Source organism: Cetorhinus maximus, chromosome 12 (assembly GCF_964194155.1).
Source record: "Cetorhinus maximus chromosome 12, sCetMax3.hap1.1, whole genome shotgun sequence".
NCBI classification, from domain to species: domain Eukaryota; kingdom Metazoa; phylum Chordata; class Chondrichthyes; order Lamniformes; family Cetorhinidae; genus Cetorhinus; species Cetorhinus maximus.
The window spans coordinates 61578291-61602591 of record NC_135890.1 but is presented as its reverse complement, the minus strand read 5'-3'; the positions used below and the strand labels follow the sequence as shown (position 1 = coordinate 61602591).

At 47.2% G+C, this 24301-nt stretch overlaps 1 long non-coding RNA gene across 1 annotated transcript in view; it reads left to right on the top strand.

The window, feature by feature from the left end:
- Window positions 1-765: 765 nt before the first annotated feature.
- The window catches only part of LOC144687509 (uncharacterized), a 246013-nt gene continuing 222477 nt past the window's right edge, over window positions 766-24301 (top strand). Inside the window, exon 1 of the long non-coding RNA XR_013578163.1 lies at window positions 766-845. This is a non-coding gene — a long non-coding RNA (uncharacterized LOC144687509). The remainder of the gene's footprint in view (window positions 846-24301) is intronic.

Genomic DNA, 24301 nt, shown 5'->3' with positions numbered 1-24301 from the left:
CTAGTGCATGAATCAAAAAAGGTTAGTATGCAGGTACAGCAGGTAATTAGGAAAACTAATAGAATGTTATCACTTATTGTGAGGGGAATTGATTACAAAAGTAGGGAGGTTATGCTTCAGTTGTACAGGGCATTGGTGAGACCACATCTGGAGTATTGTGTACAGTACTGGTCTCCTTATTTAAAGAAAGATGTAAATGTGTTCAAAGCCATTCAGAGAAGGTTTGCCAAACTAAATAGCATGAATGGGTTGTCTTATGAAGAAAGGCTGGACAGGTTAGGCTTGTATCCACTGGAATTTAGAAGAGTAAGAGGCGACTTAATTGAAACCTATAAGATCCTGAGGGGCCTTGACAGGGTGGATGTGGAGAGGATGTTTCCTCTTGTGGGAGAATCTAGAATTAGGGGTTACTGTTTAAAAATAAAGGGTCACCCATTTAAAACAGAGATGAGGAGAATTTTTTTCTCTCAGAGGGTTGTGGTCTTTGGAATTCTCTTCCTCAAAATGCAATGGAAACAGAGTCTTTGAATATTTCTAAGGCAGAGTTAGATAGATTCTTGATTAACAAAGTGGGGTGAAAGGTTATCAGGGATAGGCAAGAATGTGAGTTGAGGTTATATTCAGTTCAGCCATGATTTTATTGAATGTTGCAGCAGGCTCGAGGGGCAGAGTGGCCTACTCCTGCACCTAATTCATATGTTCATATCAAAAACAAAAACAAAAATACCTGGAAAAACTCAGCAGGTCTGACAGCATCTGCGGAGAGGAGCACAGTTAACGTTTCGAGTCCGTATGACTCTTCAACAGAACTAAGGAAAAATAGAAAAGAGGTGAAATATAAACTGGTTTAAGGCGGGGTGGGACAGGTAGAGCTGGATAGAGGGCCAGTGATAGGTGGCGATGACCAAAAGATGTTATAGACAAAAGGAAAAGAGGTGTTGAAGGTGGTGATATTATCTAAGGAATGTGATAATAGGTGACATTAAGGGTAGAAAGCAGGATGAGCAAGGTACAGATAGCCCTAGTGGGGGTGGGGTGGGGGGAAGGGATCGAAATAGGCTAAAAGGTAGAGATAAAACAATGGATGGAAATACATTTAAAAATAATGGAAATAGGTGGGAAAAGAAAAATCTATATAAATTATTGGAAAAAAAGGGGATCGGAAAGGGAGTGGAGATGAAGGAGAGAGTTCATGATCTAAAATTGTTGAACTCAATATTCAGTCCGGAAGGCTGTAAAGTGCCTAGTCGGAAGATGAGGTGCTGTTCCACCAGTTTGCGTTGAGCTTCACTGGAACATTGCAGCAGGCCAAGGACGGACATGTGGGCATGAGAGCAGGGTGGAGTGTTGAAATGGCAAGCGACAGGGAGGTCTGGGTCATGCTTGCGGGCAGACCGAAGGTGTTCCGCAAAGCGGTCACCCAGTCTGCGTTTGGTCTCTCCAATGTAGAGGAAACCGCATTGGGAGCAGCGAATGCAGTAGACTAAATTGAGGGAAGTGCAAGTGAAATGCTGCTTGTTTGGGTCCTTGGACAGTGAGGAGAGGGGAAGTAAAGGGGCAGGTGTTGCACCTTCTGCGGTTGCATGGGAAGGTGAGGTGGGAGGGGGTTGAGGTGTAGGGGGCGATGAAGGAGTGGACCAGAGTATCCAGGAGGGAACGATCCCTGCGGAATGCCGCCAGTGGGGGTGAAGGGAAGATGTGTTTGGTGGTGGCATCATGCTAGAGTTGGCGGAAATGGCGGAGGATGATCCTTTGAATGCGGAGGCTGGTGGGGTGATAAGTGAGGACAAGGGGGACCCTATCATGGTTCTGGGAGGGAGAGGAAGGTGTGAGGGCGGATGCGCGGGAGATGAGCCGGACACGGTTGAGGGCCCTGTCAACCACTGTGGGTGGAAAACCTCGGTTAAGGAAGAAGGAGGACATGTCAGAGGAACTGTTTTTGAAAGTGGCATCATGAGAACAGATGCGACGGAGGCATCCCTGCATGTCAATTAACCTGTCTCAATTATGCCTCTATCCTGATTTTGGAACTATTAGTCCAGTTGCTTGGTCCTTTAGTGCCCCCTCCCTGCTCCCCACCAGTCATGTGTCTCAGTGCAACCTTCCTGCTCGTTGTCTCCCAATTGAGCCCTTGCCCTGCAGCCTCTTCTCTTCCCTCAATCCTGTCTGGCCCCTTCTCCAATGGAGCCCTTGCCCTGCAGCACAGTAAAAGCCACCCCTGTCTTAACACTGGTGTGGTACCTGTAGACACTTGCTTGGAGAACCCCCCTTGCTGCGAAGCCTGGCACTGATCCCCGCCAGCGCTGCGCGATGCAAGTTATGCAAACATGCCTCGGAATCACAGGCAAAGTGCAGGTCACCAGCTGCACGTCTCTTATATCCTGTTGTGAAAGACGTTGTTCTAATTGGACACCAACATGGGCTCTCAATCCAGCATGGAGGGATGATCCCGGCCAGCAGGCGAGATGCTGGTTCAGGCTAATGACGTTCACAGCATTCAGTGATGGGAAACGCGTCCTGCCATTGACAGTTGAAGCTCACGATTGCATCCTCGTTCAACGCCATCGTAAAACCAGTTTTGTGCCTTCTCGCGAGATTTAGCTCTCGCGCCCGCCATGACACTCGTCGTGATTGGGAGCGGAAAATCGCGGCCATTATCTATTCATTATCACATTGCTGCCTGTAGGAGTTTCCTGTGTACAAATTGGTTGCTGCATTTTCTACATTACAACAGTGATAGATTTCAATAAAGTACAAGTGCTACATAAATGGAAGATTCTCCTTTCTTACCTTTTTATATTTGTCTTCAGGTAGCTAACAAAACAAGATGGTGCCCAAAACATTTTCAGTAATTATCTTCCCCCAATCCTACAAAGAACCACCTCCACCTGTTCAGGGTGGGCAAGTCTGGTCGAAAAAAATAAGCAACACTTCACCATGGGGGGGTGTTAATGAGATGTTGAGAGTGGCGGAGGGGGATCCGAGTGGAGCCTTGAGACCAGGGGAGGGGGATCCAAGCAGAGCATTGAGAGTGGGGGAAGGTGATCCTGGTGGAGCATTGAGAGTGGGGGAGGGGGATCCTGGCGGAGCATTGAGAGTGGGGGAGGGGGATCCTGGCGGAGCATTGAGAGCGGGGGAGGGGGATCCTGGCAGAGCATTGAGAGTGGGGGAAGGTGATCCTGGTGGAGCATTGAGAGTGGGGGAGGGGGATCCTGGCGGAGCATTGAGAGTGGGGGAGGGGGATCCTGGCGGGGCATTGAGAGCGGGGGAGGGGGATCCTGGCGGGGCATTGAGAGCGGGGGAGGGGGATCCTGGCGGGGCATTGAGAGCAGGGGAGGGGGATCTTGATGGAGCATTGAGAGTGAGGGAGGGGGATCCTGACGGAGCATTGAAAGCGGGGGAGGGGGATCCTGGCGGAGCATTGAGAGTGAGGGAGGGGGATCCTGACGGAGCATTGAGAGCGGGGGAGGGGGATCCTGGCGGGTCATTGTGGCCCACCCCAATTCTGATGCTGCCACTTGCCAGATCGGATATCACCCTGCCAGCCACCCACAGGGCAGGCCCCGAACACAAGGCACCAACCACCCAACAAAAAAAATCTGTCAAGGCAGAAGAAATCCAAGACCCAAAGCATCCCGGGAAGGCTTGACCTGGGACACTGGGTGAAAGGGCAAATGATGAGATAGTCCTGGGAAATGACCCTGACCCTGTTTTCTGTCACTCAGCCAGCCTTGTGGAAATGCTGTTATTGTCCCATTCCATCGGCTTCAACTTTACTGAGAAGTCTGTGATGTGGCATTTTATTAAATGCCTTTTGGAAGTCCATGTACACCAAAACAACCACATTACCCCTATCAACCCTCCCTGTTACCTCTTCAAAAGTTGGTGAAATATGATTTGCTTTTGATTAAACCATGCTGACTTGCCTTAAATAATCCACTTGTACAAGTGACTGTTAATATTGTCCCAGATTACAGCTTCCCCACCACCGAGGTTAAAATAGTTGCTGCAACACCTTTTATTGAACAAGGGTGTAACATTTACAATTCTTCAGTCCTCTGGCATCCCCTGTATCGAGGGAGGGTTGGGGGATTATGGTCAGTGCCTCCGAAATGTCTGCCCTCACTTCCCTCAGTATCCTTGAATGCAGCTGATCTGGTCCTGGTGACCTATCACCTTTAAGTACAGCCAGCCTTTCCAATACCTCTTTGTCAACTTTTAGCCCAGCTAGTGTCTCAACTACTTCCTCTTTCACTAGGACTTTGGCAACATTGTCTTCCTGAGTAAAGACGTAGGCCCGGACTTTCACCAAATTCAGCCAACCCTGGACCAGGTGGGTGGGACCAGATTCCAGGATTCTCACCCCGATTCCCTGCCCTGGCAATATTTGCTGGTGTGCGGTAAGGATAGGGGGAGTCATCGTATATCCCAAAGAAGGATACCTATGTGGAGGGGGTGAGGCTGAGAGCACTACAGAGAGGTAGGAACACTCAGGCCAGGTGAGGACATCTGGTCTTCTGAAAGGTGGGTGCCAGAGGACTGAAGAATTGTAAATGTTACACTCGCAGCATTCGCAGCATTCCCACCCTTGCCAGCTCCTTTGTGAGGGTGGGCAGTTCAAATCTCCCCAAAAATGCATAGTTTAAGGATTGCATTTTCATATTGAAATGTATATTACATTTCCCACCCGCTATACCCTGACATTATGCACAAAGGCCTCAAAAAGCTGCCGGCCCATGCAGCTCTGCTGTGGAACCAACTGAAATTCAGGAGCTGCTAGTGCAGTGGGCTACACCTGTTCACTGCAGTCACTCCCAGCAAGACACAGGAAACACAGGCAAAGAGGGGTCAGTCCAGAGACGGCATGATTTGTTGGGTCCCTCACGGAAAGTGGTTAGTCATGTCTTCCTGTTCCAGGAGCTAGATTAAACATTTTTTAAAAAGCTACCTGACCTCCAGGTGTCTAGGCCTCGAACCTCCTGTTGGAACCCACCTGCACCTTTCAGAAGACCAGATGTCCTCACTTGGCCTGAGTGTTCCTACCTCTCACTAGTGCTCTCAGCCTCACCCCCTCCACATAGCTACCCTTCTTTGGGAAATGCAGAAACTGCCTGCGACTGCAACATAATTCCGGGGCCTACACATGTAGGTGGATTCCCATTGGAGTTATGGCTGGAGTTAAAGGAATAGGGGAATAGGAGGAAGCCATTTATTGTCACATTGCTGTTTGTGGATCTTGTGTGCAAATTAGCTGCTGAGTTCCCTACAATGCAACAGTTACTACAGCTCAAAAAGAACTTCATTGACTGTAAACCATTTGAGATGTCCGGTGGTTGTGAAAAGTGCTTTATAAATGCAAGTCTTGCTCTTTTTTCAGTTCCATGAGCCTGTTTCACCATTCCATTAGATCATGATTGATCTGCATCTTAATGGCATTTGCCCCTCTTTGCCTGTGTTTCCTGTGTCTTGCTGGGAGTGACTGCAGTGAACAGGTGTAGCCCACTGCACTAGCAGCTCCTGAATTTCAGTTGGTTCCACAGCAGAGCTGCATGGGCCGGCAGCTTTTTGAGGCCTTTGTGCATAATGTCAGGGTATAGCGGGTGGAAAATGTCTATCGCACAATATGAAAATGCAATCCGTAACCCTTACTACACTCACCCACTAACAATTTAGCAATCTCTGTTTTAAAACTTGCATTTGACCACCAGTCTCAACAGCTTTCTGGGGAGTTTTAGATTTCCACTATGCTTTGCACTCTGATTTCTGTTCACACTTTGTTGTGTGGAACCCATGTTGAATGGCTTCTGGAAGTCAATATAAATAACATCTACAGACTTCATCTTTTTGACCTTGTTAGTTACCTCCTAAAGTTCAACTAGGTTGATGAGAAACACCTTACCCTTTAACAAATCCATGTTGTCTCTCTGATCTTTTCATATTTGTCCAAATACTCAGTCACTCTGTCCCTCATAACCTATCGAGTAACTTCCCCACAAACAACGCATGATTAACAAGGCCTAAAATTTCCAACTTTATCTATTTTAGTGGAGTGAGTGACATTGGCAATTTCCCAATTCAAAATTCCATCAGAATGAACAGGCAACTTTGATGCTAACACTGTTAACGATATAAATACGCCCAGAATTTACTGGAGTTCCTCCTGTGGGAGATAGGGAGAATCCTGGAGAAATGGCCAAATAGGAGATCAGGAGAATCCCATGGAAGTTTGGGGCCATGGTGTCACTCTGCTAGATAATGGCAAAAGACTCCTTAATGTCTGATTTCCACAACAATTGACCCACTTACCTGATTCACTTCAGAGCAATCAAGCAGCAGCAGGTTCATTGGAACACGTATAGGGAGAGATGCAAGTTGTGTAGCCATCCTTTGGAGCTTCTCAATTTCCTTGATATAATCACTCAGGTTGAACTCTTTGTTGATAATGACTTCAATCTGGCTGTCAGTATCTGGGGGTAATAGGTACTTGTATGCTTCATACACTGAGCAGTATCTATCAGAAGCCAAAAGGTATTTTAAGAATCAGGAAGAATCATTAATTTCTCTCATCCAGCCTCATGACAATCTTACATGTCCTGTGGAATTTTTTACCTCAGGTGCTGCACTGCTAAAAACAGCATCCAACTACAACAACAACTTATATTTCTGTAGCACCTTCAATGTAATGAAGCATCCCAAGGTGCTTCACTGGATAAAACAAGGTATGACAATGAGCCACATAAGGAGGTATGAGGTCAGATGACTCAAAGATTGGCCAAAGAAGTCACTTTCAAGGAGTGTCTTAAAGGGAGAAAGAGAGATAGAGAGGCGGAGAGATTAGAGAGGGCATTCCAAAACTTAGAATTCACCTCTGGAAGGCACGGCCACCAATAGTGGAGCAGTTAAAATCAGGGATGCTCAAGAGACCAGTACTGAAGAAGTGTGGAGATCTCAGGGAGTTGTGGGGCTGGAGGAGATTACTCCAGGAAACAGGGAAGGGCAATGCAGGGAGAGAATTGAAATAAGGATGAGAATTTTAAAATCAAGACATTGTTTGATGGGAAGCCAAAGTAGGTCAGGGAGCATAGGGGTGATAGATGAACAAAACTTGGTATGAGTTAGGATATAGGCAGCAGTTTTGGATGATCTTAAGTTTATGGAGGGTAGAATATGGGAGGAGTGAAATAGTCGAGTCTACAGGCAATAAAATCATGGATGAGGGTTTCAGCAGCAGATGAGCAGAGTTGGGGTGGAGTTGGCTACTGTGCACAGTCCTTGGTGATGTGCGGACATGTGTGTGTGTCAGACATGACACCAAGGTTGTGAAAAGTCTCTCTGTCAGCCTCAAACAGGTTTCCGATTGTCGGATGGCGTCGGTAGCTAGGGAACAGAGCTGAGTGTTGTCAGCATACACGTGGGAACGATTGCTGTGTCCTCAGAGGATGTCGCTCAGGGCAGCATGTAGGTAAGAAATTGGCAGGGCCCTGGGATAGGTCCTTGGGAGACACAGGGTTAACAGTGCAGGAAACTGAAACAATCTACAACCAAAGTCCCAGAATGGATTTCTACACAGGCAGCTGTCAGCTCCACCAGGTAAAATTGGCTTCAAGAGTTGAATTCTTTTTGTGACTCAAACAAGTTTATCATCTGCAGAAATTGCACAGGGAGGTCTTGTGGTGAAGTGGGTGGCATCCCTACCTCTGAGCCAAAAGCTCTGGGTTCAAGTCCCACTTCAGAACTTGATGGTTCAGGGAAGGTGTGTCCATAATGTAGCCAAGCAGATTGACAATCAGCCTGTAAATCCTTCCAATACGCCTGATGGTAGGTGGTAAAGAGTGGGAGAGGTTCCTGGTCAGCCATGCTGCAGAAGGCAAGGGCAAGCCACTGCTGTACTTTGTCATGCATAATCATGGAGCAATCCAATGGTCGCCAACACCTTCTTAGGGCATGGTAGCTAAAGGAGGAGGAGTAATTGTGTAATGAAACCTGGGGTCATGATTTGTAAGCATTAACAGCCCTGCCATTGTCAGAAATCTGAGTGCCTATTTGTTCCAAGGTGTTTATGAGAGATGCAATTCTCTATAGGGGCATTCAGACATCATTAACATTCAGGTAAAAGAAAGAAGTTGCATTTATCCTGGAATGTTGCAAAGCATTTCACAGCCAATGAAACACTTTTGGAATGTCGTCACTGTGGTCAAGTTGGAAAAGCAGCTGGGAATTTGCGCACAGCAAGCTCCCACACACAGCAGGCTGACTTGATTGTTGTTTCTGAAACCTTTTCAGAATACAACCTCATTGATTAAAAACAAAATACTATGGATGCTGGAAATCTGAAACAAAAACAGAAAATACTGGAAAAACTCAGCAGGTTTGACAGCACCTGTGCAGAGAAAGACAGAGTTAACGTTTCGAGTTTGTATGACCCTTCTTCAGAGCGCTTCACTGATTAGTTGGAACTCTCTGTGACAGAGTTAGGAGACAAAGACCTCATTTTATAGAGTAATACTGCCAGCATCAAGCAGTAAGTGAATCTTGCAGCTGACAACTCTAGGTTGGATGTTTAAAAAGTCAATAACAACTTAGCAAAGTGAAGAACAATTCAATGAAATGTTTATGTTGAAATTGTCTTTAGAGCAAGAAAATGGTGTTATCATTTTTATATATTGCTGAGCATACAGTAATATATCCTGCCCTAAGCTATGATGCTCACTGCTGACTCATCGATCTTACACAAGTAAAACCACTGATTGCATCTGATTCAGTGCCACATAACAGTCTTGTGAGTAAAGTTATTGCCCGTGGAATAAAAAGGACAGTAGCAACATGGATACAGAATTGGCTGAGTGACAGGAGACAGAGAGTAGTGGTGAATGGTTATTTTTCAGACTGGAGGAAGGTTTGTAGTGGAGTTCCCCAGGGGTCAGTGTTGGGATCCTTGCTTTTCCTGATCGATATTAATGATCTAGACCTTGGAGCATTATTTCAAAATTTGTGGATGGAAGCATTGTGAACTGTGAGGAAAATTGAACTTCAAAAACCGTGACAGGTTCATGGAATAGGTGGACAAGTGGCAGATGGCATTTAATGCAGAGAAGTGTGAAGTGATTCATTTTGGTAGGAAGAAAGTGAAGGGACAATAGAAAATAATAGGTACAATTCTAAAGGACGTGCAGAAGCAGAGGGATCTAGGTGAATATGTGCATAAATCATTGAAGGTGGCAGGACAGGTTTGGAAAGTGGTTAATAAAGCAAATAGTATCCTGGGCTTCATCAATAGGGGCATAGAGTTCAAGAGGAAGGAAGCCATGATAAACCCTGTATAAAACACTGTTTCTTCCTCAGCTGGAGTATTGCATCAATTCTGGACACCACACTTTAGAAAAGAAATGAAGGCATTAGAGAGGATGCAGAAAAGATTCACGAGAACAGTTCCAGAGATGAGGATCTTCAGTTATGTAGAAAGATTGGAGAAATTGGGACTGTTTTCCTTGGAGAAGAGAAGGTTAAGAGGAGTTTTGATAGAGGTGTTCAAAATCACGAATGTTCTGAATAGATTCGACTGGAAGAAACTATTCCCATTAGTGGATGGATCGAGAACCAGAGGGCACAGATTTAAGGTAATTGGTAAAAGAAGCAAAAGTGACATGAGGAAAAACATTTTTAGGCAATGAGTAGTTAGGATCTGGAATGCGCTGTCTGAGAGTGTGGTGGAGACAGGGTCAATCGAGTGGTTAGGATCTGGAATGCACTGTCTGAGAGTGTGGTGGAGACAGGGTCAATCGAGTGGTTAGGATCTGGAATGCACTGTCTGAGAGTGAGGTGGAGACAGGGTCAATCGAGTGGTTAGGATCTGGAATGCACTGCCTGGGATTGTGGGGGAGACAGGGTCAATCGAGTGGTTAGGATCTGGAATGTACTGTCTGAGAGTGTGGTGGAGACAGGGTCAATCGAGTGGTTAGGATCTGGAATGCACTGTCTGAGAGTGAGGTGGAGACAGGGTCAATCGAGTGGTTAGGATCTGGAATGCACTGTCTGAGTGTGAGGTGGAGACAGGGTCAATCGAGTGGTTAGGATCTGGAATGCACTGCCTGGGATTGTGGGGGAGACAGGGTCAATCGAGTGGTTAGGATCTGGAATGCACTGCCTGAGAGTGAGGTGGAGACAGGGTCAATCCAGTGGTTAGGATCTGGAATGCACTGTCTGAGAGTGTGGTGGAGACAGGGTCAATCCAGTGGTTAGGATCTGGATGCACTGCCTGAGAGTGTGGTGGAGACAGGGTCAATCGAGTGGTTACGGTCTGGAATGCACTGTCTGAGAGTGTGGTGGAGACAGGGTCAATCCAGTGGTTAGGATCTGGAATGCGCTGTCTGAGAGTGTGGGGGAGACAGGGTCAATCGAGTGGTTAGGGTCTGGAATGCACTGACTGAGAGTGTGGGGGAGACAGAGTCAATTGAGTGGTTAGGATCTGGAATGCACTGTCTGAGAGTGTGGGGGAGACAGGGTCAATCGAGTGGTTAGGATCTGGAATGCACTGTCTGAGAGTGTGGTGGAGACAGGGTCAATTGTTGCTTTCAGAAGGTGGTGGAGTGCAATTGGGTGAGTTCTCTTGCAGATAGTCAGCACAAGACACAATGGATCAAATGGTCTCCAGCTATAAGTGAGCAGCAATATAATGGATCATGATACATTCCAGAAGTCAGTGTACAGAGTAAGATTTCTTTATTATAACCCTTGGGTTTTGTTAATACCTCAATATTACACAGGAAATGATGCACTCCTGTTCATAAGAGATGCAAGGCGTGCTTAGTAGAGTGGCCAGTGATGCTAAACCAATGACTGTATCTAGTGTAAAAACCCCATAACTCAAGCCCTGACTAGACAATCAGGCTCCCTCCTCAGGCCAGACTACTACATGGGATTCTCCAAGGCACCATCTGCTCTGTGCTGCTGCTGTGTTACATTTCACTCAGGGTGTCTGCATCGCTGCAGCAACATACACTTTTACATGTAAGTTGTAGTCTGGAGCTATGAATAGTGATCAACCTTAAATATCTTCAACGATGGAGCATCCACAGCCCTATGGGGTAGAGAATTCCAAAGATTCACAACCTTTTGAGTGAAGAAATTTCTCCTCATCTCAGTCCTGAATGATCGGCCCCTTATCCTGAGACTCTGTCCCCATGTTTTAGACTCCCCGATCAGTGGAAACAATCTCTCAGTGTCCAACCCTACCAAGCTCCTTCAGAGTATTTGTTGTTTCAATGAGGCTGCCTCTCATTCTCCAGAGAATAAGGACCCAATTTACCCAGCCTTTTATCACAGGACAACCCCCTCATCCCAGGGACCAATCTAGTGAACCTTCGCTGTACTGCCTCCAGTACAAGTATATCCTTCCTTAAATGTGGACACCAAAACTGCACACAGTATTCCAGATGCAGTCTCACCAAAACCCTACGTAACTGTAGCAGGACTTCTTTATTCCAGTACTCCAATCCCTTTGCAATAAAGGCCAACATGCTATTTGCCTTCCTAATTGGTTGCTGCACCTACATGCTAATTTTCTGTGTTCCTCATAAGAATACACCCAAGTCCCCTGAACATCATCATTTACAACAGTTAATAACAATAATAACAGCAAAAAGAGAGTTCTAATTGACAACTTGCATTTCCCCAGGGTGTTGTGTGAATGCAGCGTTAGGCATTCGAGTGAAACATGGCCATCAGCCCCACGGGTCTAAACTCATCTGTTCCTCCCAAACATGTTGCACTCACTACATATCATGTTTCCAATTAATTATTATATCTCAAATTAAATATAATATATCCCAAATATTAACGTTACCATAATTAAAGCAGTTCTTACCGGAGTGGACCATGACTATTGTTTGTGACTACAGTCTGGAGCCTTGCTTTAGCACTCAGGACAAAATCCTCTTCAACTCGGACAGAACTAATGTATTTGACTTCTTGGTTATCCACAGCCTGCAGGACAAATGGACAGGGCAGTGAGATTAACCTTTCCTTGGGCCCAGCAGATTGATTGGAAAAACAGTACTAAACATTATACAGACACTAGTGACATGTTTTTGGTGCTGATCATGAATTTGTTTTACATTCATTTATAAAAGCAAAGCAAACTAATTGATATCAGATGAAATGATGTGTTTTTGATATGGACTTAGAAACCCCTATAGACTGGAAGCAGACTATCTGCAGCACAAATAAAGACCTGCTGTAACTCTGCCCAGGTGAATGGGTTTCAAATGGGCTATAATCAGACCCAGAGGCTTGAATCTTAGGGTTGGTGTTGAGAAAGGAGGTAGACAGGGCTCAAAAATTGCAAGGCCACCTGGTACGCCAGCTTCCCGATACCGTTCCCGAGGTCAGCCAGCTGGCAGGGCTAGGGGCTGGGAAGGCCATTCACCCCCACAAGGCAGGCAGGCAGGCAACTGAGCTCAGTAAGAGCCTTTTTAAAGCTAGGAAATGGAGGCCGACTGGGATATTCCATTCAGCCTCCAGTTTCTCAATAGGATTGGGAGCAGATTAGTTGCCTGGAAGCGGGAAGTCAGCGGTGGTGCCGGGGAGTCAGCGGTGGTGCCGAGAAGTCAGCGGCGGTGCTGGGGAGTCAGGGGTGGTGCCGGGGAGTCAGCGGTGGTGCCGAGAAGTCAGCGGCGGTGCTGGGGAGTCAGGGGCGGTGCCAGGGAGTCAGCGGTGGTGCCGAGAAGTCAGTGGCGGTGCCGGGGAGTCAGCGGCAGTGCCGGGGAGTCAGCGGTGGTGCCGAGAAGTCAGCGGCAGTGCCGAGAAGTCAGCGGTGGTGCCAGGGAGTCAGCGGTGGTGCCGAGAAGTCAGCGGCAGTGCTGAGAAGTCAGCGGTGGTGCCAAGAAGTCGGCGGCAGTGCCGGGGAGTCAGCGGTGGTGCCGAGAAGTCAGCGGCGGTGCCGAGGAGTCAGTGGTGGTGCCGGGGAGTCAGTGGTGGTGCCGAGAAGTCAGCGGCGGTGCTGAGAAGTCAGCGGCGGTGCCGGGGAGTCAGTGGTGGTGCCGGGGAGTCAGCGGTGGTGCCAAGAATTCAGCGGTGGTGCCGAGAATTCAGCGGTGGTGCCGAGAAGTCAGCGGCGGTACCGAGAAGTCAGCGGCGGTGCCGGGGAGTCAGCAGCGGTGCCGGGGATTCAGCGGCAGTGCCGGGGATTCAGCGGCAGTGCTGAGAAGTCAGCGGTGGGGCCGGGAAGTCAGTGGCGGTGCCGGGCAGCCAGCGGCGGGGCCGGGAAGTCAGTGGCGGTGCCGGGCAGCCAGCGGCGGGGCTGGGAAGTCAGTGGCTGTGCCGGGCAGCCAGCGGCGGGGCCGGGAAGTCAGTGGCGGTGCCGGGCAGCCAGCGGCGGGGCCGGGCAGCCAGCGGCGGGGCCGGGGAGCCAGCGGCGGTGCCGGGGAGCCAGCGGCGGGGCAGGGCAGCCAGCGGCGGGGCCGGGAAGTCAGCGGCGGTGCCGGGCAGCCAGCGGCGGGGCCGGGCAGCCAGCGGCGGGGCCGGGCAGCCAGCGGCGGGGCCGGGCAGCCAGCGGCGGGGCCGGGAAGTCAGCGGCGGGGCCGGGAAGTCAGCGGCGGGGCCGGGAAGTCAGCGGCGGCGCCGGGAAGTCAGCGGCGGGGCCGGGAAGTCAGTGGTGGGGCCGGGAAGTCAGTGGCGGTGCCGGGGAGCCAGCGGCGGGGCCGGGAAGTCAGCAGCAGGGCCGGGAAGTCAGCGGCAGTGCTGGTGAGCCGGTGGCGGTGCCGGGGAGTCAGTGGTGGTGCCAAGGAGCCAGTGGCGGTGCCGGGGAGTCAGCGGCGGTGCCAGGGAGTCATCGGCAGTGCCGAGGAGCCAGCGGTGGTGCTGGGGAGCCAGCACTCCATTCAAACCTAAAGGCCCTTTCCAAAGAGCAGCCTATAGAGGGACTGCACCCAGCATCCAGCCAACCCCCACCAACACACACACACACACACACACACACACACACACACACACACACAAACAGACACACACACACACATACACAGTTACAGGCACACACACAGACACACACACAGACACACACACAGGCACACACACAGGCACGCACACACAGACACACACACACAGACACAGACACACAGCCACAGACAAACACACACAGAGACAGGAACACACACACAGACAAACACACACACACGCACAGGCACAGACACACAGGCACGCGCACACACACAGACACAGACACACAAAGACACACACACAGACACAAACAGACACACACAGACACAGACACACACATACAGACACACACACAGGCACACACACAACGACACACACACACAGACACACACACACAGACACACACACATAGATGCACACACACAGACACACACACACAGACAGACACACAGACAGACACACACACAGACAGACACACACACACACAGACACAGACACACGCACACAAACAGACACACACACACACACACACACACAGACACAAACACACAGACACAGATACACACACAAACAAACACAGACGCAAACAGACACACACACATAAACAGACATATACACAGACACACAAACAGGCACACACACAGACACACACACAAACAGACACAGACACGTGTGCACACGCAAACACACACATGCGCACACACATGCACAAACATACACAGATACATACACACGCAAATTTTATGATCCCGCCGAAGCCAATGAACTTTGAATGTCTAGCCGCATTTTGCGGCCCTGTCCCCGCCGAAACGGGGCCATAAAATTCTACCCATACACAAACACACACACACACAAACAGACATAGACACGTATACACACACGTGCGTGCGCACTTACACACACACACACACACACACACACACACAAACAGACACAGACATACACGCGCGCGCACAAACACACACGCACACACACGCATGCACGCAAGCACGGACAGGGACACACAGGGACACACAGACACACACACACAGACAAACACACACAGAGACATACACACACACACACAGACACACACACAGGCGCACACACACAGGCACACACACACAGACACACACATACAGACACACACACACAGACACACACACAGACACACACACACACATAGACATGCACGCAAGCATGGACAGACAGACACAGGGATACATAGACACACAGACACAGACATACAGACACACACACATGCGCATACACACAAACAGACACACACATACACACACACGCGTGCACTCACTCGCACACACACACACAGACACACGCACACACACAGACACATACAAACAGACACACCGACATGCATACACACACAAACAGACAGACAGACATGCACACACAAACAGACAGACGGACACACACACATACACACATTCTCACACAGACACATGCACACACAGGCACATGCTCACACACAGACACACACAAAGACACACATACACAGACACGCACACAGACAAACACACACAGATACACACACAGAGACGCATGCACACACACATACACACAGACACACACAAAGCATACACACACCAGACACACGTACACACACACAAAGACACACATATACAGACACACACACACATACACAAACAGAGACACACGTACAGAGACACACACACAGACAAGCACACACACACACACAGACACACAGATGCACACACACACAGGTACAAACAATGGTTGCCTCGCTGCTTTCTGTATTTGTTTAATTAAGGGTATTTAAGAGGTGGCTGACAGGACACCTTCGTGTTGAAGCACCCTCTCAGTTACTTACCTGGCGCTGCAGCCAGGAGCTTCTTGAAAGCTGGAAGGCCTCTGATTGGCCCTTGTGCTTCGAGAGCCCGTCCACTCTCCTTAATGGGCCCGTCCAATCTCCATGGCCAATTAAAGGCTGGGTTCACCCACATGAAAATTTTGACTTTAATCAGTTCCCCCCTGCAGGTGTTTTCGAGACATGAAAACCATCCTGTCTCCTTTCTGCTGCCCAGTCCTGACCGCTGCCCAGTCACCACTCCTGACAAGGGGCTTTGTTCTGATATGATGGGGGCAGCTTGGGGCTCAGATTTTATTGTCAGCACTCACTGTGAACATGAGCAGGGTCAGTTTGTTCATACATGGCTCATGGGGCTGTAATACAGGAGGAATCTATATCCCAGGACAGGGGGAACAGGAGAGCATTGACACAAGGTATTGTATAGATACAGGTTAACACATCAGTGTCTGCTGTAACAGACCCATGGATACGTGGACAATAAATTAAGTTACTGAGAGGCGTATGAAAAGTAAAGTGTACCAGATAACTACCTGAAAGAGCCGGTGTTCAATTCTCGGGAGCTGCTGGACACTGAGGACTAGGAGGTCCACTATGCGAGTTAGTCCTTCCATCAGTTCATCAATGGTTGGTGTAAACATGACACGGGATCCCTCCATGTGAGGCTTCTATACATTTAAAAGAGTAAATAGACAAATGAATATCGATTTGCAAAGATTTCTATCATACATACGAGTTACAACAAAGAGCTGCTGAATCCATGTTATTTCCAAGTACAGTTGCTTTGTTAAATTAATATGAATTATTACCTGGAAGTATTTTTTACACATGTTTATTAAAACAAACATTAAGGAAATGGCGCTCTCAGCTTTAGACTGTGTTCCTGAGAAAACTAGATTAGTGTCAGGATGCAGTGGCCCTCCGCTTGTATTTGGAGCTATGTCACATAGACTGATTTTACAGAACAGATTTGCATTTCCAAAGCACCTTCCCATGTCCTCAGGTTGTCTCAAAGTGCTCCACAGTCAATGAGTTACTTCTGAAGCACAATCTACGACTGTTACACGGCCAAATGTAAGATCCCACAAAGAGCAACAAGATCAGTTTTTTGGAGTTACTGGTCAGATGCTAAATATTAACCCGGGTCACCTGTACTCTAAAGTGCCCCTGGATCTTTTAACTGAAAGCGTAGGTGGAGCCTCAGTGCCTCAGAGCCTCTCATTTGAAAGACAGCACGCTTGACGGTATAGCACTCCCTCAGTACTACACTGGAGTGTCAGCCCAGATTTTCTGTTCTTTCTCTGAAGTTGAATCTTTGAATCCACAACATGTGACTCAGAGGTGACGGTGTTATCCTGATCCCCAGCTGACACTCGTCCCACACAGGGTAGCTGTTAGGAGAATGAGCACCTGTCAAGCACGGATAGGACAGTAACATGCTGAGTAGGCCGATGATGCCAGAAGCCACAGCTTATGTTTATCACTCAAGCTGTCATATTGGACTCCTGCTATAACACCAACCCCTCCCTGCTCCACAGGACAACGCCCCTATGCCACCCCCTCCCCGCTCCACAGGACAACGCCCCTATGCCACCCCCTCCCCGCTCCACAGGACAACGCCCCTATGCCACCCCCTCCCCGCTCCACAGGACAACGCCCCTATGCCACCCCCTCCCCGCTCCACAGGACAACGCCCCTATGCCACCCCCTCCCCGCTCCACAGGACAACGCCTCTATGCCACCCCCTCCCCGCTCCACAGGACAACGCCCCTATACCACCCCCTCCCCGCTCCACAGGACAACGCCCCTATGCCACCACCTCCCCATCCTGGTATCAGAATACCAGATTAACATTTGATTACATTTAGTTTTCAAATCTTCATCAGGAAACAATGCTGTTGTTATTTCAAGATGTCACAGGGGAGACCCAAGCTCCAAGATTTATTGGACCCAAAGGCCTTTGGCACTTCAAGTACAATCTCCCAGGTAAACCTTCAGTAAATATCCAGGTTTCAGATTAATTGCTGCTAACTAGTAAAAAAAATAGACTCATTGCTCTGTGCATTGAGATGCAGAAGGAATAGTAACCCCAACACCTCCAAAGCAAACTCGGAAGTGTAGGCAGGAGGTTACGCTTACTAAATTAATGACAAAATAGACAATTAACTAGGTCTAACACACAGGACTATTTCAGCAGTGAGTATTGCTGAGGTCTGGAATTGTTGGGTGGGGGTGGTGTTGGACTGCATTAACATTTTGTACATTACATCGAACTTGGGAGAACTCAATACAGAATAAATAATCTGTTCCTCAGCATCACAACCTCAACCTCACCCTCAATAAACAAAACACTGTCAGAAAAAGCACTCAGCCACTTTGTAATATTCTTCCCTATTGCAGTACAACTTTTTGAACAAAGCTGAATATTATCATCTTGCCAACAAAAAGTTCAACAACAAAATCTTCACCGTTGAATGGCTGTGGAAATATTTCCTGAATTTTCTGCTTGTTGCAATTTTTTCCGCACTGTAACAATTTCAAAACAAAGGATTCCTCTTGTAAGTGAAGAGGATTTTAATAGTACAGCAATAGTTAGCTTTTGCAGAGCCCCAATGGACTATGTAGATCAAACAGCTGTACAATACAGCTTTAGTATGATGTGATCACCACACAGGCTGATATTGGGTTCCTGGTAGACTAATAGAAATTTGATCACAAGAAAAACAGATAATCTGGTCATCCTTTCATTGCTGTTTCTGGGAGCTTGCTGTGCACAAATGTACTTCTGCATTTTTCACATTATAACAGCGGCTACACTTCAGGAGTACTTTATTGGCTGTAAATCCCTTTAGGACATCCCAAGGTCTTGAAAGGTGCCATATAAATGGAAGATTTTTTGTTAATGTGTTTGGACTGATGTTACAGGGCTCCTTGTAGAGAAGTCTTTTTAATGCAGCTAGCCTGAGGGATTCAGTCCACGGTATTTCCCTTCAATCGGTGGCTGTATAAAGTATTTATGTGAAACGATATTGTACCTTACAGGAAAATTAATTGATTACATTTATGTATAGTTGGAGTTTATAAAAATCTTTTATAATATCTGGTTTTTAAAAAGTATGTACTTTACAGAACTGTGCAGCAAGGGTAAATTATGTTAAAAAGCCAAAGTTAATCAGGTAATTCAAACAACAAAACTATCATGCACTATTGTAATGACATGAATAGTATTACATAGAATATACAGCACATAAACCAACTGCTCAATGCTGGCGTTCATGCTCGGCACACCCCACTCCATCTGACCCTATCAGTGTAATCTGCTGTTCTTTCCCACCTTACAAGTTGATCTACTTTCCCTTAAACGCAACAAAGAAAATCTGGAAGAACTTTCCTGTCTATACTTTTGTCACCTGACTGGAGACTCCAAGAAACAACTTTTAAAGGATCTAACTCAATAATCAAATAAACCTGATACAGTTTCTGTTAATATTTAAAATTCACTGTTCAGTCCCTTTCCCATCCAGATACAACATTATACAATTACAACATTATACCAAGTTACTATTTATTGCTCTTTTTTGCTTCAGAAAAATCTCAGTGCGCTAGGTGCTATAATGTCATAAAGCCACTTTATAACAAATAGATTTATGATCTTGCAGTGCCCTTCCCCAGTGGAAACTGTCAGCTCATTAAGCAGCAGAGAGTCAATTCTGTGACTATTTTAACAACTACTGTAATTCAGTTTAGAGCAATTATGCAGTGAGGCCAGAAAACATCGACGGTAAACATGCTCAACTGGGGACAAGCTAATTTTTGTGATTGAGGAAATTATCTAACCTAGGTAGACTACAGGGTAAAGCTGTAATGGTGCAATAGAAAGCATAGGGAAGAGATGGTTCAGGTACAAACTAGATATACCTGGGTGACCTTTGGCCTTGAAGCAGTACCATAAGGAAAATTTATAATTTATTTAAAATGTCTGTGGAATCTGTAATTGTTTTTAAGCACTGCTGAAAAAGAGACATGTTGTCAAAGCTTTTCATCTTGCACTCATCAGGACAGATTCAAAAGAATACCAATTGTAAAGGGAACAACAATTTATACTGCATGAGAAGAGAATGCTGGTTGGTTGGCAAGTGGACTCTGATTGGTAGAGATATTGCCAAGGGAACAGTTAACAACATGCAACAGTCCTGAAGAGTGCAAGACAAAAAGCTTCGACAACATGTCTCTTGTTCAGTGATACTCAAATCTATACCATTGAATGACTAATTGTTTTAAGAGTGTTTGAAATGGACTTTTAAGAGTTTGCATCAGTTCCAAAGGGATCAATTGTAATTTTCTTGAATAATAAGAAATACTAGTCTAGGTGACTGATGAACCTTGACCTGGAAGTAGTGCCAACAGGCAGGAAGTTAACATGTGAAAGCCATGTTGCCAAGCACAAAGGAGAGCAGAGGGGAGAATAGAAGGCACATTTACAAGGTGTTGCATGTGTGTGATATAGTTAAAGGAGACAGAAAGCTGAAGGCAGGGTTAGAGCAGGGATTGTGAATTGGACAATTTAACTGCTGTTGCTTCAGTTTTGCCAGAGCCAACCAGACAGTTTAAAGAGGTCTATTAAAGGGAGTCGGGAAAAGGAGTCTCTGGGGAATCTATGCCATCAAGATTGTCATGAACCTAGCAAAGGAGGTTCTGCAAGGCTGTGCCATTCGGGTGATGACCATCTCCAGGGACCTCAGATAGAATATAGCTGTCGGTGAATATGACTTGACAGCCGAATTGATTGAGTGGGTTTTATGTTTTAGGTTATCAGGTTTGCTTTGTCCAGTGAACACAAGTTGCGCCCTTGATATTAACACATTGGTTGGTGCTTGAAACAATATAGGCAGAGAGACTGATTAACTGACCAAACCCTGGTAGTTTATTGGAACTAAGAACAGAACACTAACACCATGTGTGCTTTTTCAATCACCCCCAGCTCTAGACATACAGTTACCCAAGAAGCCCGCGCTGTGTAGCAATTCATCAATACAGTCACATGCTCAACTAACTACATTCTCTTAAAGGTACATAGCACTCCACTTTACCACATCCACCCCGCCCCCCCCGCCTTTGCTTGAAAGTACAATTGACAAGCGTCACAACATCCCAATTATTTACATGAATAACTATTTACAAGTCAAGTCTCCCAAGAGGCTTCCTTGGACCTGTCGAGTGTCATACCTCAACGGCCTTGGCTGGTTTTTCCGAGGCCCCCTTTTCAGGGGTCAACTGTCCATCAGGCTCTTCAGTGGAAGTGGGCAACTTTGTGTCTTCGACCCTCTCGGGTCCAACAGGCCCCATGGGTACTTTCAAATCGTGTGACATTTCTTCCACATGCGGTGCAGACCCAAGCGCAAATGGTGATGGCATTGCTTCTTGTGGGACTGTCTCTCTTCTCTGGAGATGATCCACTTGTCGTCTAATTATCTGGCTGTTTATTGACACATTATAGGAGAGAGGTCCTGTCACGCAGTCACTTCACCTAATAGCCAATTGGGCCCATCTCCAAAGTTCTTTGCAAGAACTGTGTCTCCCACCATGAAATTTCTTTCATGATTACATCCATCATGTCTGGTCTTTTGGGCCGTTTGGCTTCTCTCCACTCTCCTGTCTAAATTCGGCCTGATGAGAGTTAGACAGGTGCGGAAACATCTCTTCATTAGTAATTCAGCGGGGGAAATATGTCGTCTGCGGAGTCATCCGGTATGTGAAAAGGAACCGTGACAATCTGGTGCTGATGGAATCCCCGTCCAGCTTTTTCACCCCGAACTTAAAAGTTTGGACTGCCCGCTCAGCCAAACCATTAGAGGCGGAGTGGTTATTCTGTTGAGGGTCGTAAACCTGTGGAACTCCCCGCTGGTAAATGCAGTCCCGTTGTCCGACATGAGCACCTCTGGTAACCCGTGCACTGCAAAACTCTGTTGCAAACAGTCTATGGTGGCAGCAGATGTGGGTAGACTTTGTAGACATCCATCCACTTGGGCTGGGCATTTATTAGTCAAGGGAACATTGTGCCCAAGAAGGGCCCCACATAGTCGACACGGAGGCACACCCATGGCCACCCCAGCCATTCCCAGGGGTGCAATGGAGCTAAGTTGTGGGGGGGGGTAGCTTTTGTACCTGCTGGCATTGAAGACAACTTTTCACCAGAGTTTCGATGTCTGCGTCCATCCCTGGCCACCACAAGTAGCTGCGCGTGAGGATCTTCATCTGACTGATGCCAGGGTGAGCGCTATGTAATTCGGCCAGTAATGGCCTTCACCCTCTCGGGGATAACCCTTGTCCCCCAGCGCAGTATGCTGTCCTGGCAGGTGAGCTCATACCTGTGTTTGAAATAAGGCTTCATGTCATCAGACTTTGGCTCTCCTGACCATCCATTCAAAGCCTGCTCCCGGACATGAGATAAAAGTGGATCTTGGTTTGTCCACTCACAGATTTATTTGGCCTGGGCAGGGAGGAATCCAAAAAATTTAATCTGAACACAAGTTCCTGGGGAATTGGAACCTTCACATTGTTATCTGGCAGGGTGAGGCAGCTCAGCACGTCAACATGTGCGATCTGGCTTCCCGATTGGTGAATAAAAGTGCATTCGTAAGCAGCCAATATCAGTGCCCACCTCTGGATGTGAGCAGACATGATCGGGGGGTATCACCCTATCCTTTCCAAATAATCCCAGCAAAGGCTTGTGGTCAGATATAACGTGAAAATGGCGACCGTGGAGGTATTGATGGAATTTCCAAACACCAAACACAACAGACAAACCATTCTTCTCAATTGGAGAATATGATCACTCTGCAGCACTGAGTGTGTGAGATGTATAACCAATGGGTCGTTCAGAGCCACCCGCCATCCGATGGGAAAGTACAGCCCCTACTCCATAAGGGGACGCGTCACAAGTTAAAATCAATTCTTTCTCTGGGTCAAAGTGGACCAGTAGGGCAATGATCTTAGCAACCACTTTACCTTCAGAAACACCTCTTGGTGTGGAGCTTGCCAAATCCATTTAGGGGTTTTCTTAAGCAATGTGTATAACGGAGCCAGTGCAGTTGACATATTTGGGAGAAATCGCCCATAGTAGTTTATCATGCCTATGAAGGCCTTTAGTTCTGTCGTGTTTCTTGGTGCAGCTGCCTCGTGAATAGCCTTGACCTTTTCTTCCACAGGATGCAGACCCAACGCGTAGACCTTATGGCCCAATTAAACTACCTCTTTGGCTTGGAAATGACATTTCTCTCGTTTCAAGCGCACCCCCACTTGTAAGTAGCATTTCAGCACCTCCTCCAAATTAGTGAAGTGTTCTTTGTCAGTTAGTCCAGTGACTAAGACATCATCCAGATAAACAATAACACCGGGAAGTCCCAGAAGTAGATTTTCCATGGTATGCTACAAAATAGCACACGCCGATGAGACCCCAAAGGGTAGGCGAGTATATTGATACAATCCTCGATGTGTATTGATGGTCACAAATTCCTTGGAGCCTCCTTCAAACTCTACCTCACCCTACCTACCTCCCCCTGCCAATTTCGAATATAATTCATCAATCTTCGGTATCGGGTGTCTATCAGGTTTGGCCACTCTGTTTACAGTTAACTTATGGTCACTGCATAAGTGACCACTTTGGCCTGGCTTCAGTCCAGGCACTATGGGTGCCGCCCACTTGGAAAATCGCACCGGTTGTAAGATACCCAACTTTTCCAGCCTGTTTATCTCGGTCTCGACCTTGTCCCGTAGAGCATGAGGGACTGGTCTGGCTCTGATAAATCTGGGGCTTGCGTTAGGGTCTACGTGGATTTTGGCTTCTAGCCCACGAATCCTTCCTAGCTCATCACTGAAAACGGAAGTGTACTTTTGTAACAATTCCTGTAAGTTTCTCGTTCTGATTTGAAAGATCTCGGTCCATCGCAATTTAATCTTTTTGAGCCAGTTGTGACCAATTAAACTGGGACCCACCCCAGTTAATACTATAAGGGGTAAATTTACAGATGGAACCCCACACTGCACCAGGACTTGGTATATCCCTTTCACTCTTATTTCTTCACCCATATATGTTTTTAATTTAGTGTCCGATTCTTCCAAATTTAAAGGATGGACTCCTTTATTCAAGTCTCTGGATGTATGTTCTCCTATGACAGACACTGATGCCCCAGTATTGACCTCCACCTTGATGGGTTGTTCATTGACTCTAATGACTACCTGGTTTGGCTCAGTTCTACCCACTTTCAGGTTGAATAATGAATAGATGTCAGATTCTGCTTCCCCATGTTCCTCAATCAGACAGATTTCCCGATTCCTACCTTTGTTTTTAAAATGATGCCTCAGTCTATCTTTACAGTGCCACATTATGTGGCCATTGTGGTGGCAGAAAAAGCATTTGATATTTCTGAACTGTCGATTGCCTGCAGGCTGCCTGGATGCATTTCTCTCATTAATGTTGTGGGTTTTCACTGTCGTACTGTTGTTCTTCAATGGTCTGTACATAGTAGGCGTTTCCCACCT